The 23,624-nt window shown below is 47.6% G+C and overlaps 1 long non-coding RNA gene across 1 annotated transcript in view; it reads left to right on the top strand.

Annotated features, from left to right (window-relative positions):
* The first annotated feature begins 2,870 nt into the window (after nt 1-2,870).
* The window catches only part of LOC144486890 (uncharacterized), an 85,573-nt gene continuing 64,819 nt past the window's right edge, over nt 2,871-23,624 (top strand). The window contains exon 1 of the long non-coding RNA XR_013496349.1: nt 2,871-2,949. This is a non-coding gene — a long non-coding RNA (uncharacterized LOC144486890). The remainder of the gene's footprint in view (nt 2,950-23,624) is intronic.

Consider the following 23,624-nt stretch of genomic DNA (forward strand, 5'->3'; position numbering starts at 1 on the left):
GCATGGCCAATCCACGTAACCTGCACATCATTGGACACTAAGGGGCAATTTAGCATGGCCAATACACCTAACCTGCACATCTTTGGACACTAAGGGGCAATTTAGCATGGCCAATACACCTAACCTGCACATCTTTGGACACTAAGGGGCAATTTAGCATGGCCAATACACCTAACCTGCACATCATTGGACACTAAGGGGCAATTTAGCATGGCCAATACACCTAACCTGCACATCTTTGGACACTAAGGGGCAATTTAGCATGGCCAATACACCTAACCTGCACATCTTTGGACACTAAGGGGCAATTTAGCATGGCCAATACACCTAACCTGCACATCATTGGACACTAAGGGGCAATTTAGCATGGCCAATACACCTAACCTGCACATCTTTGGACACTAAGGGGCAATTTAGCATGGCCAATACACCTAACCTGCACATCTTTGGACACTAAGGGGCAATTTAGCATGGCCAATCCACCTAACCTGCACATCTTTGGACACTAAGGGGCAATTTAGCATGGCCAATCCACCTAACCCGCACATCTTTGGACACTAAGGGGCAATTTAGCATGGCCAATCCACCTAACCTGCTCATCTTTGGACACTAAGGGTGGAATTTTCCCATCCAGCTTGCCACAGGAATTGTAATGGGCGGGGGCAGACCATGCAAAGGTCCGTTGACCTCGGGAAGGATTTTCTGGCCTTGGGGCGAGTGCGGCTGCGAAACACTGGCCTAAGGCAAAATTCAGCATGGCCAATCCACCTCACCTGCACCTTTTTGGACTGTGGGAGGAAATCAGGGCATTCAGAGGAAACCCACGCAGACACGGGGAGAACGTGCAAACACCACACAGACACCAGAGGCTGGAATCGAACCCAGATCCCTGGTCCCTGATGCAGAATGTCGTGCTACAGTCATAATTAGGATGTAGAGAAAGATCAACTTAATGCGACGTACGTCCATTCAAAAGCCTGACAGCAGCAGGGAAGAAGCTGTTCTTGAGTCGGTTGGTACGTGACCTCAGACTTTTGTATCTTTTTCCTGACGGGAGAAGGTGGAAGAGAGAATGTCCGGGGTGCGTGGGGTCCTTGATTATGCTGGCTGCTTTTCCCAAGACAGTGGGAAGTGTAGACAGAGTCAATGGATGGGAGGCTGGTTTGTGTGATGGACTCGGCTACATTCACAACCTTTTGTAGTTCCTTGCGGTCTTGGGCAGAGCAGGAGCCCCAGACCAAGCTGTGATACAACCGGAAAGAAAGCTTTCTATGGTGCATCTGTAAAAGTTGGTGAGAGTCACAGTGGAATTTCCTTCTGAGAAAGTAGAGGCATTGGTGGGCTTTCTTAACTATAGAGCCTCTATATAATTCTCTTGATTGTGGCAAGTGTACATTCCCTGTCAGGCAAACAGCCTGAGAGGATGACTGAATATCTATTAAGACCATAAGACATAGGAACAGATATAGGCCACTCGGCCCATCGAGTCTGCTCTGCCATTCAATCATGGCTGATATTTTTCTCATCCCCATTCTCCTGCCTTTTCCCCATAACCCCTGATCCCCTTATTAATCAAGAACCTATCTATCTCTGTCTTAAAGACACTCAATGACCTCGGGAGTCTCCTTCCTATTGTTCCCAGAGACTATTTCCCCCAATGCTAACTGTTAAACTTTATGCACTTTGGGAGGAGGAATGGAGGCATAGACTATTTTCTAAATGGGGAAATGCTTAGGAAATCAGAAACACAAAGAGATTTGGGAGTCCTTGTTCAAGATTCTCTTAAGGTTAACGTGCAGGTTCAGTCGGCAGTTAGGAAGGCAAATGCAATGTTCGCATTCATATCGAGAGGACTAGCATACAAGAGCAGGGATGTACTTCTGAGGCTGTATAAGGCTCTGGTCAGACCTCATTTGGAGTATTGTGAGCAGTTTTGGGCCACATATCTAAGGAAGGATGTGCTGGCTTTGGAAAGGGTCCAGAGGAGGTTCACAAGAATGATCCTTGGAATGAAGTGCTTGTCGTATGAGGAACAGTTGAGGACTCTGGGTCTGTACTCGTTGGAGTTTAGAAGGATGAGGGGGGGGAATCTTAATTGAAACTTACAGGATACTGCGAGGCCTGGATAGAGTGGACGTGGAGAAGATGTTTCCACTAGTAGGAGAAACTAGAACCAGAGGGCACAACCTCAGGCTAAAGGGACGATCCTTTAAAACAGAGATAAAAGAACAAAGAAAATTACAGCACAGGAACAGGCCCTTCGGCCCTCCAAGCCTGCGCCGACCATGCTGCCCGACTTAATGAGGAGGAATTTCTTCAATCAGAGAGTGGTGAATCTGTGGGACTCTTTGCCGCAGAAGGCTGTGGAGGCCGGGTCATTGGGTGTCTTTAAGACAGGGATGGATAGGTTCTTGATTGATAAGGGGATCAGGGGTTATGGGGAAAAGGCAGGAGAATGGGGAAAAAAAATCAACCATGGCGGAGCAAACTCGATGGGCCGAGTGGCCTAATTCTGCTCCTATGTCTTATGGTCCCTTTTCCTCCTCTGTCACTCCTAGTTTCGCTCTTCTTATCCCCTGTGAAGTTAAAGTTTATTCATTGGTGTCACAAGTAAGGCTTACATTTAACACTGCAATGAAGTTACTGTGAAATTCCCCAGATTCGTTCTATTTACGTCTCTCTCATTAGAAGTCTGCGTGTGTGTGTGTGTGGGATCTGCGAGTTAGAGTTCGACTTATACACCGGATAATACAGTAATCTGAACTGTAGCCCAGCCCCCGCATGTGTCTGATCTGGTCCTATTGAAAACAGTGGGAGGTGACTCGCGTTTTAAAAGGGAATCTCTTTTAAGATTAGCAGAAGTTCGAATCTGGCTATATAAGGCTTACTTGTCCTGCAGTGTGGAGGTGGCTGGTGTGTGTGTGTGTCAGGAATGCGAGCACGGCAGGGGTAAGCAAGTTTGTTTCCGAAATGTTTGTGATTAAAAAAATTATCATATTCAGGTGGAATTACAGAAGTTAGCTCTGCAACTTTTGGAAGGGGAGAGACTTGGTTTGTGTTGGACAGAAGTTTGAACGCAAGTTAGAAGTTCCAATGCAAGTTAAGCACTGGTCTTGTGTGGGTGGGAGAGTGGGGCAGAGACTGCTAGACGTGGGTATCTGATGGGGTGGCACTGCCCCACCAGTGGAAACTTACCCCCCCCCCCCCCCCACTCCAGCCTTTCAAATGGGGAGGGGGGGGGGGGAGTAAAAATGGGGGGAACAGGACTTCCTACGATCTGAAGTGGCAAACGGGATAAGAGTATCTCTCTCCAAACGATCGAAAAAAATTGAAAGAGGGCGAAACTAGGAGTGACAGAGAAGGAGAAGGGGGTTTGAATGTTAGCATTGGAGTAAACAGTCTCTAAGAACAATTTGCTCTTCATAGGAAGGAGACTACCTAGTTTATTTTTAAATTGTTCCCTTTCTGGGTCAGAGAGGACCCAGTGTGGCTTTTCAGGGGCATTTTTGTTTTGACACAAAGCGTCCTTAAGTATGGACTTGAACTTGGGTGTTCCGGGCTGGTTAATTTCCCAGCGGCGACACGGATGGAAATTGGCAAGAGTCAGCAGCCTGTCTGGGCTTTAAAACCAGCAGACACACCAACCTGTAATTCGGGGGAGGTAAATTCTTCCTCATTGCCCTCATTAGTTAGTGTCTGGGTTCACCCAGCACTAACTAATCCCCAGTAAATCCTAGCTCACAAACTCCCTCCCACTGGGATCTGTCTTGCTGTCTCCTTGTTAACCAAATCCCAGCTGAATTTCTCGAATTCCTCCCTTCTCTCTGTTTGATCCCTTGAACTTGATGTCCAGGAGTTTCTTCAGTGAGTGGATGAAATGAAACCCACCTGTCTCTCTCTCTCTCTCTCTGTCTGTTTGCCAGTCTCTCTCTCTCACCCTCTTTCTCTCTATCCTATAACTCTCTGTCTGTCAGTCTCTCTCCCACCCTCTCTATCTGTCGCTCTCTTTCTCTCTCTCTCACCCTCTGTCTGCCTATCTCTCTCTCTCCCACCCTGTCTGCCTCTCTCTCTCTCCCACCCTGTCTGCCTCTCTCTCTCTCCCTGTCTGCCTGCCTCTCTCTCTCTCTCACCCTCTCCGCCTCTCTCTCACACCCTGTCTGCCTGTCTCTCTCTCTCTCTCACCCTCTCTGCTTCTCTCTCACATCTTGTCTGCCTGCCTCTCTCTCCCACCCTGTCTGCCTGTCTCCCTCTCTCTCACCTTCCCTGTCTTTTTCTCTCTCAACCTCTCTGCCTATCTGTCTCACTCTCTCCCACCCTCCCTGTCTCTCGCTCTCTCTTTCTCCCTCCCTCTCTCTCCCACCCTCCCTGTCTCTCGCTCTCTCTTTCTCCCTCCCTCTCTCTCCCACCCTCTTTGTCTGTTTCTGTTTCACTCTCTCTCTCTGGAGCTGATTTACCCTCAGTTTTGCTGCTATATTAGGACATTGCTACAAATGCGAGGAGCTACTTCAGAGAAGATTTCGCCCCTTCGGACTTTGATCTGTTATTTTCAGACCAGCTCTAGAGCAGAAAATCCCCAAGGAAAACTAACCCCCCTCCCTCCCCACCCCCCCCATCCACATCCCACATCACTGCCCCCCCCCCCCACTCCCCACCCCCATCCCCGCCCCCGCCCCCTTCCTAGAAGACCAATTTTGGACCTGGGCATCCTTGGAGGTTTGTTGTTGAAAATTCCAATGACTTTCCCAAAAGGGGGATTGGCTGTGTTTGGTGTCGATCGCATTCCAGGCTGCAATGCACATTCCTCAGTCGCCAGTCTGCCCTTCAGCCCGATGCTGTGATACTAGCCAGCTGGCCCCCTTGGCGGGCGGTGTCCCGGATAACAAATGATGGCCACGCGACTCAAAAGGAGCGAATGGGCTTTGCACCTTCTCCCGGGCGTCCCGACAGACACGGCGAACGTCATTTTTAAGGTGGGAGATGTGGGGGGGGGGGGGGGAGGGGGAGGACTTCTGCCTCTCCGGGGTGGTGTGAGGGGGTGGGGTGAGAGATTTTGGAACTGTCTCCCTCCCGGGGATCGAGCGCACCATTGAATATATTCAAGGCTGAGTGAGGTGATCGACAAAGGGAGTCGACAGTTGTGGGAGCGGCTGGGCAGGAAAATATGATTCGGGCCACTATCAAGTCAGTCATGACCTTATGGGAATGGCAGAGCAGGTTCGATGGGCCAATTGGCCCACTCTTGCGCCCAATTTGTGCGTTCCAAATCAGACTTAAAAGACCTGGTAGAGTTTTAAATGTCTCTCTCTCTCTCTCTCTGTCTGTCTCTCTGGGTTGTAACGTCACCCATCTCTGATAAGGATTGGAACGCAGTCCCCTGATCTCCAGAATAAAGGAGTGGCTTTGAAGAGTTGACCTTTCTGGGCAGAGTTTTGTCTGCCCTTGAGAAAACGTTCGAGGCAAGTTTTAAACAGGATTTTGGGAGTTTTGATTTGATTGATTATTGTCACATGTATTGGGAAAAGTATTGTTTCTTGGGCGCTATACAGACAAAACATACCATTCATAGAGTACATAGGGGAGAAGGATAGGAGAGGGTGCAGAATATAGTGTTACAGTCTGATTTTATTTATTGTTGTCACGTGTATTAGTATACAGTGAAAAGTATTGTTTCTTGCGCGCTATACAGACAAAGCATACCGTTCATAGAGAAGGAAAGGAGAGGTTGCAGAATGTGGTGTTGCAGTCATAGCTAGGGTGTAGAGAAAGATCAACTTAGTGTGAGATAGGTCCATTCAAAAGTCTGATGGCCGCAGGGAAGAAGCTGTTCTTGAGTCGGTTGGTACGTGACCTCAGACTTTTGCACCTTTTTCCCGACAGAAGAAGGTGGAAGAGAGAATGTCCGGGGTGTGTGGGGTCCGTAATTATGCTGGCTGCTTTTCCGAGGCAGCGGGAAGTGTAGCCAGAGTCAATGGATGGGAGGCTGGTTTGCGTGATGGACTGGGCTACCTTCACAACCTTTTGTAGTTCCTTGCGGTCTTGGGCAGAGCAGGAACCATACCAAGCTGTGATACAACCAGAAAGAATGCTTTCTATGGTGCATCTGTAAAAGTTGGTGAGAGTCGTAGCTGACATGCCAAATTTCCTTAGCCTCCTGAGAAAGTAGAGGCGTTGGTGGGGCTTTCTTAAGTATAGTGATGGTGTGGAGGGACCAGGACAGGTTGTTGGTGATCTGATCACCTAAAAAGCTGAAGCTCTCGACCATTTCTACTTCGTCCCCATTGATGGAGACAGGGGCGTGGAGAGTGAGAGGATATTGACAGGACAAGGGACAGTGTGACAGGCCTAATGGCCGCCTTCTGTGCTGTAAAGGTTCCATGGTTTTATGGAACCAACCTGCCCCCGGATTGCACTCACCAAGCTGCGGCAGAAGTTAGGCAACTTAAAACCACGGAGTGCCTGATTTCCTCTGGGTGAAATGTGTCATCGACGGGGCGGGTGAGAGCGACCCCAGTCCCCTGGGTCGGTGCTACTCAAGAAATGAGCATCCAAGTCAAGAATGGTCCACTGCTGATGTGGAAACTCGGGAAGAGTCCGGGGAATACGGGCTGATCTCAGCGGATATTACCACCACTCCTGCACCATCAGAGTGGCACCATGTAATCACATCGTCACAGCCTGCTTCAGGCCGAGCGTGAGTTACTCAGCGGGAAAAGGGGACAGAGAGAGAAAAAGAGAGAAGCAGTTGTTAAGCGGGTAAAGGGGGAGAGAGAGAGAGAAGCTGTTTTTAAGTGGGAAAAGGGAAGAGCGAGAGAGAAGCAGTCACTCAACGGGGGGAGAGAGAGAGAAAAACAGTTATTAAGTCGGAAAAGTAGGGGGGGAGGAAAGAGAGAGAGAAGCCATTTTTAAGGGGAAAAGGAGGGGGGAGAGAGAGAAGCAGTTATTGTGAGCGATAAAAGGAGAGGAAACAGTAAGACATGTTAAATGGAAGGGTAAGATTCGGAGAAAGAGAAGGGAGAATGAGTGAAAAGGAAAATAAATAGGGGTACAAAGGAAAAGAAATTTAAAAAGTATCAGAGATTCAAACAAGGGAGAGAGCCGGAGAAAGAGAGGAAGGATGAAATGGAGAGGGAAGTGAATGAGTAAATTAAGAAAGAGAGGAAAGATTTGGAGAGCCAGGAAAAAGATACAAAAGTCTGAGGTCACGTACCAACCGACTCAAGAACAGCTTCTTCCCTGCTGCCGTCAGACTTTTGAATGGACTTACCTGGCATTAAGTTGATCTTTCTCTACACCCTAGCTATGACTGTAACACTACATTCTGCACCCTCTCCTTTCCTTCTCCCCTGTGTACTCTATGAACGGTATGCTTTGTATAGCGCGCAAGAAACAATACTTTTCACTGTACACACGTGACAATAATAAATCAAATCTAAGAAAGAGAATTTTAAAATGGGGGGGAGGTGGGTGATTTTTTTTTGTAAATAGGAGCTGCGGGAAGAAAGAATAAGGTGAGAGAAAACGGATGCAAAATTAAAGAGAATTTCTGAAGTTAAATACAGCAGAAATTCTGCTGATGTGAAGTTTTCAGTTTATTTATTAGTAAGGCTTGCATCAACACTGCAATGAAGTTACTGCGAGAATCCCCTCGTCGCCACCTTGGGTTACACTGAGGGAGAATTTGAGCAATGCCGAATGCACCCTAACCGTGAGGAAACCGGAGCACCCGGAGGGAACCCACGCAGACACGGGGAGCACAGACAGTGACCCAAGCCGGGGGTCGAACCCGGCTCCCTCGCGCTGTGAGGCAGCAGCGCTAACCCACTGTGCCACCCACTAATGTAAGCGTTGATCTTAGCATCCAACCAGATTTAAAATGATCTTTTAAGTCCTGGCACATGAACAAGAGTCTGTGGGAGCTATAAGCACAATGTAATGTCGGTGATGTGTTTTATACTCCATTTCTGAGCGACAGCCAGCAAGGATTAAAGCTACTGAGCTCCCTCCATCCATCTAGTTTTCACAGAAATTCCGATGTCAAATAATTTGTAAATGTCTTTCAATTGACTTGTCTTTCGATTCTTGGGGAGGAGCGGAGTTGCAGTTTGGATAGACCCACTCCAAGACTCCCTTGTTAGGGGCGTGTTGCGTGTTGGTGTCTCTGGGTTCATGATGAATGCTCCTCCTTCTTCTATCTTTCCATCTCTCCAGCCAGCTCTCGGACGCTAGTGCCCGGGGTCAGATCCACTTGATAGGGTCAAGTGTGAGGACAGGGACACACAAACTGTTCCCCGACCCCCCACCCCAACCAAAAAAAAGGAAAAACAGCAGTCTTGTAATCTATTTGTAAAGAGGATGACTGGGCTTGACTGATCTCCACAACCCTCTGCAGTAAATTTACAGAAAAGGTCCGATGTTATTTGTAGTGAGGTCGCTCATAAACCTCATAGAAATCTGGGGTACCGAAGGAGGCCCTAGGGCCCGATGCCTCGTTCTAGCCAGAAAATAAACTATCCAACCTAATCCCACTTTTGTGTCTCAGTCTGTAGTCTTTTAGGATGCAGAGTCAAATATTTTTCATTGCAATGCCGCTATAAGAAAGTTTATTTATTAGAGTCACAAATAGGCTTACATTAACACTGCAATGAAGTTACTGTGAAAATCCCCTAATCTGAAATTATTGGTGTTGCGCAGTTATGATTCAGGGTACAGTTAGTGACAGTACGCCCACAGTGGTTAACACTGCTGCCTCACAGCACCAGGGACCCGGGTTCGATTCCGGCCTCGGGTGACTGTCTGTCTATGTGGAGTTTGCACATTCTCCCAGTGTCTGCGTGGGTTTCCTCCGGCTGCTCCGGTTTCCTCCCGCAGTCCAAAGATGTTCAGGTTAGGCAGATTGGCCGTGCTAAATTGTCCCTTAGTTTCCCAAGATAAATAAAGTAAAGTTTATTTATTAGTCACAAGTAAAGCTTACATTAACACTGCAATGAAGTTACTGTGAAATTTCCTTAGTCACCACGCTCCGGCACCTGTTTGGACCAATGCACCTAACCAGCATTTCTTTAAGACTGTGGGAGGAAACCGGAGAACCTGGAGGAAACCCACGCAGACACGGGGAGAATGTGCAAACTCCACACACAGTGACTCAAGCCGGGAATTGAACCCTGGTCTCTGTGAGGCAGCAGCACTAACCACTGTGCCATAGGTTAGGTGAATTAGCCTTGTTAAGTTGTCCCTTAAGTGTCCAAAGATGTATGGGTTTGGTGAATTGGCCATGATAAATATGTGGGGTTACAGGGATAGGGTGGGGTGGTGGGTCTGGATATGATGCTCTGTCAGAGAGTCAGTGCAGGCTCGATGGGCCAAATGGCCTCCTTCTGCATTGTATGAGCTTCTATTTTTATCCGTGAATATCCGACTTTATTTAGAATATGGAATATGCAAAAAACCATAAATCCTGGAATGGAACGAGTCCGGAATGCAAATATTAAAATTTGACTAAATTGAAAGAACGAATTATGGTGAAACTGGACTTTTGCAAATTACGATTATTAAGATAATGATTTATGGAGAGGGGGGCAGAGATGGTAAATGATTAATGCAGGAGGTTGTGTTTAAGGTTAATTGGTTAATCCTCGATTTTAATCGTTGAAACAGAACAGAAAGAGGGTGGCACAGTGGTTAGCACTGCTGCCTCACAGCGCCAAGGACTCAGGTTCCATTCCCAGCTTGGGTCACTGTCTGTGCGGAGTCTGCACATTCTCCCCGTGTCTGCGTGGGTTTCCTCCGGGTGCTCCGGTTTCCTCCCACATTGCGAAAGACGTGCTGGTTCGGGTGCACTGGCCGTGCTAAATTGTCCCTCAGTGTTACCCGAACAGGCGCCGGAGTGTGGCGACCAGGGGATTTTCCCAGTAACTTCATTGCGGTGTTAATGTAAGCTTACTTGTGACACTAATAAAAAAATAATCTTTATTATAAATAATAAAGATGGTTCAAGAATGTTGTTTTAAAAAAGAAATTTAATTGGGAATGAAAAATTCCTTTTAGTAATCTTCAGATCGTAACATTAAATAATTTTTTCAGTGGAGGCCAATTTTACACAATTTGTGTTAAATTGTTTGCAGTCATGCACCCACTTTCCCTGAGCCCTCAACAGCACGAGACTTGTTAGGAAGAGTCAGCCAGAGCTAGGGTTTCCTCCGGGTGCTCTGGTTTCTTCCCACAGCCCAAAGATGTACAGGTTAGATGGATTGGCCATGCTAAATTGTCCCTTAGTGTCCAAAGATGTGCAGGTTATGTGGATTGGCCATGCTAAATTGTCCCTCAGTGTCCAAAGATGTGCAGGTTAGGTGGATTGGCCATGCTAAATTGTCCCTTAGTGTCCAAAGATGTGCAGGTTATGTGGATTGGCCATGCTAAATTGTCCCTCAGTGTCCAAAGATGTGCAGGTTAGGTGGATTGGCCATGCTAAATTGTCCCTTAGTGTCCAAAGATGTGCAGGTTAGGTGGATTGGCCATGCTAAATTGTCCCTTAGTGTCCAAAGATGTGCAGGTTAGGTGTATTGGCCATGCTAAATTGTCCCTTAGTGTCCAAAGATGTGCAGGTTAGGTGGATTGGCCATGTTAAATTGCCCCTTTAGTGTCAGGTGGATTAGCAGGGTAAATATATGGAGTTACGGGGATAGGGCCTGGGTAGGATTGTTGTCAGTACAGACTCGATGGGCCGAATTCTGCACTGTAGGATTCTATAATTCTAGTGTGGTGTCGAGACAGGGAAAAGGAAGCCAGCCACATAATTCAGAATTAGTCTGTTTGAACGCTTTAGAAAGCTGGGGACAACATTACGACGCAAGGGATCACGAGATTTCAAGGCGAGATTGTTACATAAATATCTCCCTTTGCAAGGGCTGCGACTAAAATTGTACTATTGCTTTGGCCTCGTGGTCGGTTGGCTTACGTGCGGGCGAATTCTGTCGCTGAGTAATCCTCTCGTTTATAAAGCCCACAGAGAAATAAGACCTTTCACTTTATCTATCCGTATTCCCTCCACCCCTTTTGCTCTCTGATTACGATGACTTATTTGTTTCTTCCTTGCTAAGTCTGTCGGTGTGTGATTCACCAATGCGCGCAGTGTCAGAACAATCCCAAAAGTGGGCCAGCGAATCGGCCTTGATCGCCTGCCCTCCTGAGGGCAGATTCCTCCGGCCTCGTGTGATGTCTCATGACCCTCTCGAGGTCCGGGCAGAGACCCCCCCCCCCCCCCCCCCCCCCTGCCCCCCATGGTCAGTCGCTGGCGGTGTGTTCTTTTTGCCTGCGAGGGAATGTTAAAAGGTTCAAGACGGTTTGCAAAGTTGGCAGAAGCCCTGTCGGAGAGAAGCCCTGGCTTTGGTAGGAAGGGTGCGATGTCCTTGGGCATGGACGCAAAAACCTGGCGTAATTTTTGGATTGACACTGCTAATGTTTAAAAAATCGACAACAGAAATCTGGTTTAATTTTTGGATTGACGTTGTTAATTTTTAAAAAATCGACAAAAATTAAACCAGATTTCTGTGGTGGATTTTTAAAAAATTAACAATCTCAATCCAAAAATTAAGACAGATTTCTGTTGGATTGAAATTGTTAAATTTTTAAAAATCCACAACAGAAATCTGGCTTAGTTTTTGGATTAATGTTGTTAATTTTAAAACAATCGACAACCAAGGAAAGTTGAGAATAGTGGGCAAGCTTTTTGAATTCCACTCTTGACGCTTGTAAAAAGGTTACAACTGTCGAGTTTCAAAATGGTGGCCGAAGCAGTGAAGATTTCCCCACCTATGGGAGACTGGAGATGATAACTGATGTCCTATGGCTCTGCACTCCTCTCAAATTGTGTGGGGTTTAGCATCGGTGCATTGGGAATCTTGCCTTTGTGATGAGAAGGCTTGACTCTTCCAGGAGTAATGATGCTTTCATATTCCACCCCCTCCCCCCTTCAATATTTGCATAGCCTGCAGTGTTTGACTTGTGATAAATAAAAATGACAGCCATTTTGGGAATCTGCATTCCTAGGTCATAGAATCCCTACAGTTCAGGAGGAGGCCATTTGGCCCATCGAGTCTGCACCAACCACAATCCCACCCAGGTCCTATCCCTGTAACCCCATGCATTTACCCTAGCTAATCCCCCTGACACTAAGGGGCAATTTAGCACGGCCAATCCACCTAACCCGCACATCTTTCGGACTGTGGGAGGAAACTGGAGCACCCAGAGGAAACCCACGCAGACACGGGGAGAATGTGCAAACTCCACACAGACAGTGACCCGTGGCCGGAATTGAACCGGGGCCCCTGGCGCTGTGAGGCAGTCGTGCTAACCACTGTGCCACCGTGCCACCCACCCCACACAAGGCATTCAGTGAATTTGTTAGTTCCCTTATCTAGTTATTACCTGGTATTTACAGCACAAGAGCAGGCCATTTGGCCCAGCTCTATCAATGCTGGTTCCACAGTGACCTCTCCCGCCCCACACCATCTCGCTCTATCACCCCTTAGAATATTATTCTTCCCGCAGGTGTCTATCAAGGTTTCCCCTTGAATGCGTATGTTATGCACTCTTTTATTGCAGCAGGTTTCACGTTCTAACCACTCCAGACTCTTCTGAATTCCTTCCTTATTGATTTTATTTATTGCTAAATCAGGCCACCATTTGGCCTGGGTTTGGAAAATCCTAAAAACTGTCCTGGCTTGAGACAATTCACCTCTTTAACCTGTGCTTAACCTTCTCTCCACTCACACTATCTGTACCTAAAAGACTTGACGACCTGTAAAAGACTTGCATTCCAAAAATTATCTTGCAAGTGTGTCTGTCTATATATGCCGTGTTTGTGAACCCAACTCCCCACTCACTTGATGAAGGAGCAGCACTCCGAAAGTTCGTGATACCAAATAAACCAGTTGGACTTTAACCTGGTGTTGTCAGACTTTTTAGCGGGGTAAATACATGGGGTTACGGGGATAATATCTGGGTACGATTCGGCGCCCCCTTCTGTACTGTAGGGATTCTAAGATACAGTCAGATGAGGTGATGGAAGAAGTTTTTGGGACAGCACAGTGGTTAGCACTGCTGCCTCACAGCGCCAGGGACCCGGGCTCGATTTCCGGATTGGGTCACTGTCTGTGTGGAGTTTGCACATTCTCCCCGTGTCTGGTGGGTTTCCTCCGCGTGCTCCGGTTTCCTCCCACAGTCCAAAGCATTCTTTCCGGATGTATCGGAGCTTGGTATGGGCTCCTGCTCTGCCCAAGACCACAAGAAACTAAAGGGTCGTGAACGTAGCCCAGTACATCACACAAACCAGCCTCCCATCCATTGACTCCGTCTACACTTCCCGCTGCCTCGGAAAAGCAGCTGGCATAACCAACACCGGCATCTCCACATCATGACTCATTATTGTCACATGGATCAGTGAAAAGTATTGTTTCTTGCGCACTATACAGACAAAGCATACCGTACATAGAGTACCTAGGGGAAAAGGAAAGGAGAGGGTGCAGCATGTAGTGTTACCATAAGACCATAAGACATAGGAGCGGAAGTAAGGCCATTCGGCCCATCGAGTCCACTCCACCATTCAATCATGGTTGATTTCAACTCCATTTACCCGCTCTCTCCCCATAGCCCTTAATTCCTCGAGAAATCAAGAATTTATCAATTTCTGTCTTGAAGACGCTCAACGTCTCGGCCTCCACAGCCCTCTGTGGCAATGAATTCCACAGACCCACCACTCTCTGGCTGAAGAAATTTCTCCTCATCTCTGTTCTAAAGTGACTCCCTTTTATTCTAAGGCTGTGCCCCCGCGTCCTAGTCTCCCCTGTTAATGGAAACAACTTCCCTACGTCCATCCTATCTAAGCCGTTCATTATCTTGTAAGTTTCTATCAGATCTCCCCTCAACCTCCTAAACTCCAATGAATATAATCCCACGATCCTCAGACGTTCATCGTATGTCAGGCCTACCATTCCTGGGATCATCCGTGTGAATCTCCGCTGGACCCGCTCCAGTGCTAGTATGTCCTTCCTGAGGTGTGGGGCCCAAAATTGCTCACAGTACTCCAAATGGGGCCTAACCAGTGCTTTATAAAGCCTCAGAAGTACATCCCTGCTTTTGTATTCCAAGCCTCTTGAGATAAATGACAACATTACATTTGCTTTCTTAATTACGGACTCAACCTGCAAGTTTACCTTTAGAGAATCCTGGACTAGGACTCCCAAGTCCCTTTGCACTTTAGCATTATGAATTTTGTCACCGTTTAGAAAATAGTCCATGCCTCTATTCTTTTTTCCAAAGTGTACGACCTCGCACTTGCCCACGTTGAATTTCATCAGCCACTTCTTGGACCACTCTCCTAAACTGTCTAAATCTTTCTGCAGCCTCCCCACCTCCTCAATACTACCTGCCCCTCCACCTATCTTTGTATCATCGGCAAACTTGGCCAGAATGCTCCCAGTCCCGTCATCTAGATCGTTAATATATAAAGAGAACAGCTGTGGCCCCAACACTGAACCCTGCGGGACACCACTTGTCACCGGTTGCCATTCTGAGAAAGAACCTTTTATCCCAACTCTCTGCCTTCTGTCTGACAGCCAATCGTCAATCCATGTTAGTACCTTGCCTCGAATACCATGGGCCCTTATTTTACTCAGCAGTCTCCCGTGAGGCACCTTGTCAAAGGCCTTTTGGAAGTCAAGATAGATAACATCCATTGGCTCTCCTTGGTCTAACCTATTTGTTATCTCTTCAAAGAACTCTAACAGGTTTGTCAGGCACGACCTCCCCTTACTAAATCCATGCTGACTTGTCTTAATCCGACCCTGCACTTCCAAGAATTTAGAAATCTCATCCTTAACGATGGATTCTAGAATTTTGCCAACAACTGAGGTTAGGCTAATTGGCCTATAATTTTCCATCTTTTTTCTTGTTCCCTTCTTGAACAGTGGGGTTACAACAGCGATTTTCCAATCCTCTGGGACTTTCCCTGACTCCAGTGACTTTTGAAAGATCATAACTAACGCCTCCACTATTTCTTCAGCTATCTCCTTTAGAACTCTAGGATGTAGCCCATCTGGGCCCGGAGATTTATCAATTTTCAGACCTTTTAGTTTCTCTAGCACTTTCTCCTTTGTGATGGCAACCATATTCAACTCTGCCCCCTGACTTTCCTGAATTGTTGGGATATTACTCATGTCTTCTACTGTGAAGACTGACGCAAAGTACTTATTAAGTTCCTCAGCTATTTCCTTGTCTCCCATCACTAGATTACCAGCGTCATTTTGGAGCGGCCCAATGTCTACTTTTGCCTCCCATTTGTTTTTAATGTATTTAAAGAAACTTTTACTATCATTCCTAATGTTACTGGCTAGCCTACCTTCATATTTGATCCTCTCCTTCCTTATTTCTCTCTTTGTTATCCTCTGTTTGTTTTTATAGCCTTCCCAATCTTCTGACTTCCCACTACTCTTTGCCACATTATAGGCTCTCTCTTTTGCCTTGATGCATTCCCTGACTTCCTTTGTCAGCCATGGCTGCCTAATCCCCCCTCTGATAACCTTTCTTTTGTTTGGGATGAACCTCTGCACTGTGTCCTCAATTACTCCCAGAAACTCCTGCCATTGCTGTTCTACTGTCTTTCCCATTAGGCTCTGCTTCCAGTCGATTTTTGTCAGTTCCTCCCTCATGCGCCTGTAATTACCTTTATTTAACTGTAGAACTTTCACATCTGATTCTGCCTTCCTTCTTTCAAATTGCAGACTGAATTCTACCATATTATGATCACTGCTTCCTAAGTGTTCCCTTACTTTAAGATCTTTTATCACGTCTGGCTCATTACATAACACTAAGTCCAGAATAGCCTGTTCCCTCGTGGGCTCCATCACAAGCTGTTCCAAAAAGCCATCCTGTAAACATTCAATGAATTCCCTTTCTTTGGGTCCACTGGCAACATTATTTACCCAGTCCACCTGCATATTGAAATCCCCCATGATCACTGTGACCTTGCCTTTCTGACATGCCCTTTCTATTTCGTGGTGCATTTTGTGCCCCTGGTCCTGACCACTGTCAGGAGGCCTGTACATAACTCCCATTATGGTTTTTTTGCCTTTGTGGTTCCTCAACTCTACCCACACAGACTCCACATCGTCTGACCCTATGTCGTTTAGTGCTATTGATTTAATTTCATTTCTAATTAACAAGGCAACCCCGCCCCCTCTACCCACCCCTCTGTCTTTTCGATAGGTTGTGAATCCCTGGATGTTTAACTGCCAGTCCTGAACCCCCTGCAACCACGTCTCTGTGATGCCTACCACATCATACCTGCCAGTCACAATCTGGGCCACAAGCTCATCTATCTTGTTCCGGACACTGCGGGCATTTAAATATAGCACCTTTAATTCCCTATTGACCGTCCCTTTTTGTTTTCGTAGTGTGGTGGACCTTGGTCTACTGAGCCTTTCCAGACACTGTGTCATATTTTGTGAGATGGGGACTATCGTAACCTCTCCTGAGTGCTGTCTTTTCGTGATTTTTTGTAATCCTAAGCAGCTACGCTTCCCACTGATTCCTTCACCTCTTGGTTCCCTGACTTTCCCTTCCCCCCCAATCTCTAGTTTAAAGTCCTATTGACCACCCCATTTACTCTCTTCGCCAGAACACTGATCCCAGCTCGGTCCAGGTGGAGACCATCCCAACGGTATAGGTCCCCCCTGCCCCAAAACTGATGCCAGTGTCCCATGAAAAAGAACCCTTCTTTCCCACACCACTCTTTCAGCCACGTGTTAACTTCCCTTATTCTTGCCTCCCTATGCCAATTTGCACGTGGCTCGGGCAGTAATCCTATCTAGGGTACAATCATAGCTAGGGTGTAGAGAAAGATCAGCTATACGGTAGATCCATTCAAAAGTCTGACAGCAGCAGGGAAGAAGCTGTTCTCGAGTCGGTTGGTACGTGACCTCAGACTTTTGCATGTTTTTCCTGATGGAAGAAGGAGGAAGAGAGAATGTCCGGGGTGCGTGGGGTCCTTAATTATGCTGGCTGCTTTTCCCGATGCAGCGGGAAGTGTAGATGGAGTCAATGGATGGGAGGCCAGTTTGTTGATGTACTGGGCTATGTTCACGACCCTTTAGTTTCTTGTGGTCTTGGTCAGAGCAGGAGCCATACCAAGCTGTGATACATCCGGAAAGAATGCTTTCTATAGTGCATCTGTCTTACTGGATTTATTAGTGACTATTCCATATTTATTCAGCACTATTTTATACCTACAGCTCCTAGTTTTGGATTCCCCCCAACACATGTTTTCTGCATAAAGTCTATGGAACATCTTCATAGTTTTACCCCCCAGAGGCAAGTTATTCAGCCCATGCGACAAGCCTCTTCACATCCCTCCTATCAACATGATCTATTCTTTACTCCCTCTACCTAGTTTCCCTTGATTGCACCTGTACCATTCCCCTCAATTCTTTGTGGGTCGCAGAGTGGCATGGTGGTTAGCACTGCTGCCTCACAGTGCTGGGGACCCCGGGTTCAATTCCAGTCTCAGGTGACTGTCTGTGCGGAGTCTGCACATTCTCCCCGTGTCTGCGTGGGTTTCCTCCGGGTGCTCCGGTTTCCTCCGAAAGACATGCCGGTTATGTGCGTTGGCCGTGCTAAATTCTCCCTCAGTGTTCCCCGAACAGGCGCCAGAGTGTGGCGACTAGGGGATTTTCACAGTAACTTTTTTAAAAGTTTATTTATTAGTCAGAAATAAGGTTTACATTAACACTGCAATGAAGTTACTGTGAAATTCCCCGAGTCGCCACACTTTGGCGCCTGTTCGAGTCAATGCACCCTAACCAGCACGTCTTTCAGAATGTGGGAGAAACCGGAGCACTCGGAGGAAACCCACGCAGACACGGGGAGAACGTGCAAATTCCACACAGACAGTGACCCGAGCTCGGGATCGAACCTGGGTCCCTGGCGCTGTGAGGCAGCAGTGCCAACCCACTGTGCCACCGCGCCGCCTGTATCTTGGCTGTCCTATTATCTCCGTCACAGCAGAGACTATGGACAAGGCGGCCTCCTCGCTGCTTGTTTCCCGCCAGCTGGAGGTGGCATGTTGTTTGCTAGCGGTGGGATTCTGTGGCCCCACCGCTGTTAATGGTGGGTGGCACAGTGGTTAGCGCTGCCGCCTCACAGCGCCAGGGACCCGGGTTCCATTCCCGGCTCGGGTCACTGTCTGTCGGAGTCTGCACGTTCTCCCCGTACCTGCGTGGGTTTCCTCCCACAGTCCGAAAGATGTGCTGGTTAGGTGCATTGGCCATGCCAAATGGCGACTAGGGGGTTTTCACAGTAACTTCATTGCAATGTCAATGTCAGCCGACTTGTTAAACTAATAAATTAACTTTAATTCCCAGTTAAGTCACCCCATGCCAGTGGGAAACTCGCGGGTGGGTTGGGGGTGCGCTGCCGGCGGGACTGGAGAATCCTGCCAGTGTAAACGGTCGGAGAATTCCAGCCTATACTTTAAACATCATTTATTGGTTGGGCTGTATCTTTTGAGAATTTCGGAGATTTGCAAACAGCGCTACCGAAATGGGGATTCCTGCGTCAGGTTATAAAAAATAGGGGCAGAATTAGGCCAGTCTTTTAAAGTTTATTTATCAGTGTCACAAGTAGGCTTACATTAACACTGCAATGAAGTGAAAATTCCCTAGTCGCCACACTCCGGCGCCTGTTTGGGTACACTGTGGGAGAATTTAGCATGGCCAATGCACCTAACCAGCACGTCTTTGGACATTACGGGGCAATTTAGCATGGCCAATCCACCTAACCTACACACCTCTGCCCCCCTCAATTGGCGAATGTAAGTTGCCAATGCCCATTCTTGCAGTTGGAAACCGTCACAGGCCCTCTGGAGGACTCAAGCTCCTGTGGCGTCCCAGCAAGGATTAAACTGCGTGTGGTGATTGGCCCTTTAAAAGGGCAACCCCACCCCCCCCCATGGGTTGGGTCTGGACGAAACTGTCTAAATAAAAAAGCCCTTTACTAAACGGCCCCGTTCTGGTATTGTCCTTGCCCTTATAGACAACCGTGCCATAAACAAAGGGTAATGAACTTCGATATCCCTGGGCCAGGTATCAAGTTACGTTTACTCCTTAAACAATCCAGACTGAACTCCATAGTTCCTATCATAAAGATAAGAATCTATGGATGCAATTGCGGGGAGTGGGAAGATGATTTAGCAGAATATGCTCCCTTCCTCTCCCATCCCGTCCCCACCCCCCCTCCCCAGTCTCTGATGGTGCAGTCTCTCCGAAACTCGGAACATAACATACAGATCCATATCTAACTGAGACTCGCTTGAACTACATTGAACCAGTTGCATAAATAGATAAAGTCACCATAGTCCCAGATGACCATAAGCCGCTCTCTCTTCTGAGCGGGGAAAACTGACTGGCGGTGATTTAAACTGAGGGTCACCGTATCGCAGGTGGGGGGGGGCAAGGTTGCAAAGGCGGGGCCTTCATGTATAACCTTGTACAGGAAGTGACATAAATACTGTGGCCACAAGAGCGGGTCAGTATCTGGGATTCCTGCGGCGAGTGACTCCCCTCCTGATTCCCCCAAAGCCTGTCCGCCATCTATCTACAAGGCACAAGTCAGGAGTGTGATAGCATACTCCGCACTCTCCTGGATGCATGCAGCTCCCAACAACACTCAAGAAGCTCAACACCATCCAGGACAAAGCAGCCCACTTGATTGCTACCCCCTTCCGCAAACGTTCAAACCCTCCACCACCAACGCACAGCGTGTGTACCATCTACAAGCAGGAACTCACCAAGGCTCCTTCAACTACACCTTCCAAACCTGCCACCTCTACCATCTCAGAGGACAAGGGCAGCAGACACATGGGAACACCACCACCTGGAGGTTCCCCTCCGAGTCACTCACCATCCTGACTTGGAAATATATCGCCGTTCACTGCCGCTGGGTTAAAATCCTGGCACGGCGTCCCTAACAGCACTGCGGGTGTACCTACACAACAGGGACCTCAGTGATTCGAGAAGATGGCTGACCCACCCCCTTCTCAAGGGCAATTAATGTTGGTCTTGCTAGTGTCTCTCAAATCCCATAAAGGAATAAAAGCCTGCAGTAACACAGCACTCCCCTGGTACACAAGAAGTAGAAGCAGGAGGAGGCCACAAGGCCTCAAGCCTGTCCCACCATTCAATATGATCATGGCTGATCTATGCCGGCCTCAACTTCTTTTGTGTGCCCTTTCCCCCTTGGCCCTCTATTCCTCAATCTATTAAATATTTATCCACCTCCACTGTAAATACTTCCAATGATCCAGCCTCCACCACCCTTTGGGGCAGAGAATTTCAGAGATTTACCACCCACTGCGAGAAAAAATTTCTACGCACCTCAGTTTTAAATGACCGGCTCTTTATCTGGTAGCTGTGTCCCCTTCTCTGAGACTCGCCCACGAGTGAAAACACCTCACCATCTACCCTTGGCAAGCCGGCATAAGATGTTTCTCACAACTTCAACCCAGATAAATGCGTCGTGGTCCATTTTGGTAGGTCAAATGGGATGAAGGAGTACAATATGAAGGGAAAGACTCTTAGTACGGTAGAGGATCAGAAGGACCTTAGGGTCCAGGTCCATAGGACTCTAAAATCGGCCCCGCAGGTGGAGGAGGTGGTTAAGAAGGCATATGGTGTGCTGGCCTTTATCAATCGAGGGATTGAGTTTAGGAGTCCGGGGATAATGATGCAGCTGTATAAGACCCTCGTCAGACCCCACTTGGAGTACTGTGCTCAGTTCTGGTCGCCTCACTATAGGAAGGATGTGGAAAAGATTGAAAGGGTGCAGAGGAGATTTACAAGGATGTTGCCTGGATTGAGTGGCATGCCTTATGAGGATAGGCTGAGGGAGCTCGGTCTTTTCTCCTTGGAGAGACGAAGGATGAGAGGAGACCTAATAGAGGTGTATAAGATGTTGAGAGGCATAGATCGGGTGGACTCTCAGAGGCTTTTTCCCAGGGTGGCAATGTCTGCTACGAGAGGACACAGGTTTAAGGTGCTGGGGGGTAGGTACAGGGGAGATGTTAGGGATAAGTTTTTCACACAGTGGGTGGTGGGCGAGTGGAATCGGCTGCCGTCAGGGGTGGTGGAGGCGAACTCAATAGGGTCTTTTAAGAGTCTCCTGGATGAATACATGGAGCTTAATAGGATGGAGGGTTATAGGTAGGCCTAGAAGGTAGGGATGTGTTCGGCACAACTTGTGGGCCGAAGGGCCTGTTTGTGCTGTAGTTTTTCTATGTCAGCGCTCTCTGCCACCGGGCCGGGGTGGTGGGGAGGTCACCGTCAACCGGACCGGAAGATCGTGCCAGTGGGAACGGCTGGAGAAATCACCCAACAACTTCCCTCTGGGTTAGAGAATTCCAAAGATTCACATCCCACTAGAAATCTTTCCTCAGTTCAGCCCCAGAGAGTTCTACAATCTCCAGCCCAGGACAAAAAAAAACAGCCTCGCAGAATCCACCCTGTTAAACTATTGAAGAAGTTGTAGTGTTTTAAACGAGAACGCCTCGTCAGAAACCCCAGAGAACAGAAGCCCCTTTCGCGCTCAATCCTTCCAATTTACTCTCTCAATTTGCGACATCGAACGCCTCGTGCCACTCCGCGAGGAGAGATAAAAATGGTTCGCTCTTCCAATGTCCGGGCCAACATTTGTCCCTCAACCAACATCAGCAGAAGCAGCTCAACTGTCTGGGCACCTCACTGATTTGATTCATTATTGTCACATGTATCAGTATACAGTATTGTTATACATACAAAGCATACCGTTCATAGAGAAGGGAAGGAGAGAGTGCAGAATGTAGTGTTACAGCCTGAATTAGAGCATTGTTAGAGAGTTTAAAAGAGTTAGAATGAAGTTCTAGGAGCATAGAACAAGAGTGAAAGATAGCATTAGAAGGTATGCTGGGCGCAGCTTGCAAGAAGTCACTTCGCCCTGGCGCCAACTTGGGAAACTGCCCTAGCTGGGAACAAACCCCGACACACAGTTACAGTAACCAAGGAGAGGTTTGAGGCTCTTCCAAGGGAGATACCAGGACATTACACAAACTGAGGCATTTCCTGTAAAAACCCAAAGTAGATGCAAAAGCATCTTCATACCGATTCTAAAGTCTGACATATTTCCACTGCTGGGAAAGGAAGCTCACCGTCCCTTTTCACATCTGGCACAAAGAACCTTCAAAACATTCCTGATTTACTGTGTGTGTGCTTTTTTAAAAAGTTTATTTATTAGTGTCACAAGTAAGCTTCACTGCAATGAAGTTGCACGGGTGGGCGGCATAGTGGTCGGCACTGCTGCCTCACAGGGACCCGGGTTCGATTCCCGGCTCGGGTCACTCTCTGTGTGGCGTCTGCACGTTCTCCCCGTGTCTGCGTGGGTTTCCTCCGGGTGCTCCGGTTTCCCCCCACAATCTGAAAGACGTGCTGGTTAGGGTGCGTTGGCCGTGCTAAATTCTCCCTCAGTGTTACCCGAACAGGAGTGTGGCGACTAGGGGATTTCACAATAACTTCATTGCAGTGTTAATGTAAGCCTTACTCGTGACACTAATAAATAAACTTAAGGTAGTGATGACAAGTGGGCAAACACTTTACATATCATGGGATAATGTCGGGCATGTTTTGAAGTTTATTTTAGTTTGTCGTGGCTGCTCTATTCGGCGAACTGCTTTGAAATTAAAATGAGGATTTCAGAATGTCAGACTGAAGAAAGGATTAGTGTGAACCATTGGCACTGAGCAGTATTATTTCTGCTAATTACCCATAAGTGCAAGATTATCCCCCTTCATTTGGCATTCATCTATATATGGAGATTTGACCAAAGCCTCATCGCAGTCGGCACTGACTTACAATTAGATTGGCCCTTCGAGTTAAACACTTAACAATGGATGGCAGAAATCTCGGTTAATGTCCTTTGGAACACAGTGGAGGAAAGGAAATAAATTATTGTGATTAAAATGGAATGAGCAAATATTGTGAAAGCTTTGTGATATCTGAGCTGTTCTTAGTCCAAAGATGTGCGGGTTAGGTTGATTGGCCATGCTAAAAATTGTCCTTAGTGTCCTGAGATGCGTAGGTTAGAGGGATTAGTGGGTAAATATGTAGGGATATGGGGGTAGGGCCTGGGTGGGATTGTGGTCGGTGCAGACTCGATGGGCCGAATGGCCTCTTTCTGTACTGTAGGGATTCTATGATTCTATGAATTGTCAACTGCGATTGGACTTCTTCCTGGAGGAACCATAGAATCCTTACAGTGTAGAAGGAGGCCATTTGGCCCATCAAGTCAGCACCGCCTCATATCCAGGCTTGCCCCATAACCCCACATATTTACCCTGCTAATCCTCCTAACCTGCGCATCGTTGAACACTAAGGGGCAATTTAGCATGGCCAATCCCCCTCACCTGCACATTCTTGGGTCACTAAGGGGCAATTTAGCATGGCCAATCCATCTAACTTGCACATCTTTGGACTCTAAGGGGCAATTTAGCATGGCCAATCCACCTAACCTGCACATCTTTGGGTGTGGGAGGAAACAGGAGCACCCGG

This window comes from Mustelus asterias, unplaced genomic scaffold (genome assembly GCF_964213995.1).
Source record: "Mustelus asterias unplaced genomic scaffold, sMusAst1.hap1.1 HAP1_SCAFFOLD_505, whole genome shotgun sequence".
Classification (NCBI taxonomy): Eukaryota; Metazoa; Chordata; class Chondrichthyes; order Carcharhiniformes; family Triakidae; genus Mustelus; species Mustelus asterias.